The sequence below is a fragment of the Neopsephotus bourkii genome, unplaced genomic scaffold (assembly GCF_033783945.1).
Source record: "Neopsephotus bourkii isolate Nb327-2 ecotype Australia unplaced genomic scaffold, CSIRO-AGI_Nbou_v1 NB_196, whole genome shotgun sequence".
Classification (NCBI taxonomy): Eukaryota; Metazoa; Chordata; class Aves; order Psittaciformes; family Psittacidae; genus Neopsephotus; species Neopsephotus bourkii.
The window spans coordinates 14,969,163-14,972,437 of record NW_026900709.1 but is presented as its reverse complement, the minus strand read 5'-3'; positions in this window follow the sequence as shown (position 1 = coordinate 14,972,437).

Sequence of the window (3,275 nt, the reverse complement as noted above, 5' to 3'; positions counted from 1 at the left end):
CCAGGGGCCAGGAGGAGTGCCGGCGCCTCGCGTCAGAGGGCGATGGGGGGCGCGCTGCCTCAGGGTTGTGAGGCGGCGGCTGAGGAGCGCTGGCGTGAGGGATCAATTCTGTGTCTGAAACTTGACGAAAAAGTAAGCATCTCCGCTGTGTCTTTGTAAACCCTGAGTTTATAAAGTGCTCATTTATACTGGACGAACGAAGACAGCTTTCTGAGCAGGGAAAACCGGCTCAAATCTCTTAGTTATTTGTGGTTGCTTTTCAATGCTGATGATGAGGCTTCGCTACTGCAGTCGTTTGCCCCTTGGAGAGGGCAAGCCACTGTAAAAAGTGCTAAGCCAACATAAACGGGGATAAGGCAGATGAAGCACTTACTGGGTTACAGTGAAAGTATAGGAAGAGGCCAAACTAGTTAAAAGATGGAAAATTACGGAGCTGAAAGTTTAGAGTCTGTAGATAGCTCAGTTACCTTGAGCTCAGACCAGGCAGTCTCCAGCAGAAAGGTGCTTTGCAAGCATAGAACAAGGCATATAAAGAAAAGTAGATGTTAAATGAAAACATATAGGAAGTAGTAAGCAATAGTGAAAACTTTGGAGACTAATTTAATGAAGTATTACTGGATGTAAAATTTAGGCCCTCTAAAACAGTAACTTTGAGAACATAATCTGGTTACTGGAGGGCCCCATCAGTACAATGTGGACCTAAAAATTTTCAACAAGATTAAATTATTACGGGGGGGGGGGGGGGACACGACGACTCTGAGAGATGGAAACTAAATAGCTAAAGAAAATAAAACATGCTAATTTCCTTTCTATAGTCATAAGAGCATTCAGTAATATTTTGATAGGGTAAACTGCAGTGGTTAAAGGAATGCATGTGCTGTGCCTCAGTAATTTTGTCCTTAAAGATCTATGATGCATATGATTTAATGCAGAGAGCAAAGTGCATATAAAGAGCATATATGACATTTTTGTCCAATAGCTTAAGCATATTAGCTTCGGCTCCTTGGAAAATAATCTCTAATCAGCTCCATGACAAACTCCAAGCTGACATATATTCTTGTGTGACCAGTCAGATGACATGACTGGGCAGAGAAAATTTGAGAGGCCTGAGGTGCAGAGAGAGTTCTTGTGATTTAGTAGAAACATTTTTGGGTTTTTTGTTTTTTTTTTTTTCTTGGACTGCACAATGAATTCTGTGTAAAAGCATGGTATTAATGCAGGATGTAAAAAAGTGTATAGTAGGTTTTCATGACAGGATTCTGCCAGACTCCATGTTTAAGTACTGTAGCAAGTTCCCCACAAAGCCTTTCCATCTAACACCCGTATGCTCTATAGTAGTCCCCCTAAGTTCTGTGATTTTGTTTCCAGTTTGGAGTGTGCATTTGTTACCTTAGAAAATAATTCGGTTTGTTCAAATGGTCTCTCCTGTATGTCCTTATTATTAATATTTATTATTAATAATTCTTCAGGCTTTTATTTGACTCAAAATAAGTCAAGCTCTGATTATGCAGCTGTTATTATATGAGAGGGGGTGCCTGAATATGGCACCCACTTACTTAAGAGTCCTAGAATTTAACTTGTGTTATTGATACTGGCATGATTCTGAGCACTGTTTGTAAACTTTAAAGTTTTAATTCAGTATAGTAATACTGAATTAGGGAAAGGAATTGAGAGTTCCTAAAAGACTGCGTAGAGGGTCTTTTTCCTGTGCTATGAGAGTAGTCTTTGACCACTTGGATTGCTCTGTGCTTTGGGATGTGCTTATTGTATGAAAAGCTTACTACTAGTTTTCATCTTAGCAATGAGACTAGTAGCACATTGTGAATTAAATTACAGGGTGAACTGAAAATTCACAATTCAGTGTTTGCATTATGTTCTTCTGTAGTTTGCAGAAGGGCGGTTTGTGTGATTATTTACTTCTGTGGCTGCAGTGGAGGGCCAAGCTCTGAAGGATGCCAATATGATTAAAACACAGGTGTAGGGCAACTACTTTAAAAAAAAAGGGGGGAGGGGGGGATTTTCCAGAGAGGACACAGAAGAAGTTGTGTCCGAAAAGGAACCAGAAGGGATTGGAAGTCTTTGTGAAATGCTGAATGAAGGCTAAAATTAGGTTGAATGAAAGCTAAAATGAGTTAGAACAACCCAGCAAAAAGGAATCAAAACTCATAACTTTGGTATTTATGAGCAGAAATCCTGCAAAAGAGTCTTGAGGATCTGCAGAGAGTTAAGGTTGGGTGGGAAGAGCAATCATAATAGAACCAGAACAGAGAAAATAAATTGTAGGTTTTTTGGTTGGTTTTTTGGTTGTTTTTTTTTTTTTTTTTTTTGGGGGGGGGGGGGAACTTCCACAGCAGAACTCTTCCTATATAGAAGACCAGGGAATATGCTTTAAACTGAATTATCAATAGAGTGACGAGAAAAGATAAAAAAAAAATTATTTGGGATGATCAGATATATTAATTATGGAATCATTAAATAATTTGTAGCTGGGGAAAAGAGAGTGCTAAGTTTTTGCTTGCTATCCATCATACTAAGTGGTGTTGGAAAATGGCAAATATGACACAAATATGGCTGCCTAAAGGGACTTCAGAAATGAGCCAGGAAACTACATACCGATTTTGATATGCCTGACATCTCCAATGGGCAAGGTAGTAGAAACTGTAATAAATAATGGGATTAGATGGCATTAAGCTGTGTTGGCAGAGCTTTGTGGAGATGCGTGCACTGCTATAGCTTTTGCTTTGTGTGTGTTACTGCTTGAGAAATAAATTTTTAAATGCCAATAAAACCACTGTTATCTTTCACAAGCATTACATATATTAAAGCAAACAAGGCATTAAAAAGACAGAAAATTTGATACTGTAAGCTCTTTGTGCACTCCAAGGATGTGGTCTAGATCACATCTGAAAACATATGAGATAAAAGCTGTAAGAAAGATCAGAATCAAAGCAGGCCTGGAAAAAGAAAAGCCATGTGATGCAAACTGCCAAATATGAGAGATTCAATTTCCTTTTATCTCTTTCTTTAAAAGAATGAATAAAAAATAAAACAAATGAGCAATTTTTTTTTTTTTTTTTGGGGGGGGTGGTGGTGGTAGAGAATGGTTGTTACAGTCACATGACACTAATGTCTGACTTATCAGACTGATTAGTCCTTCCTGGAAAGGTTTCACTTTCTAATAGTGTCTTTGTCCAGGAAGCAGACATATTAAAAAAGAACTACTGTTTTCAACAGTACATTTAATTTCGCTGTAAGATACCTGATAGTCTGTAAGT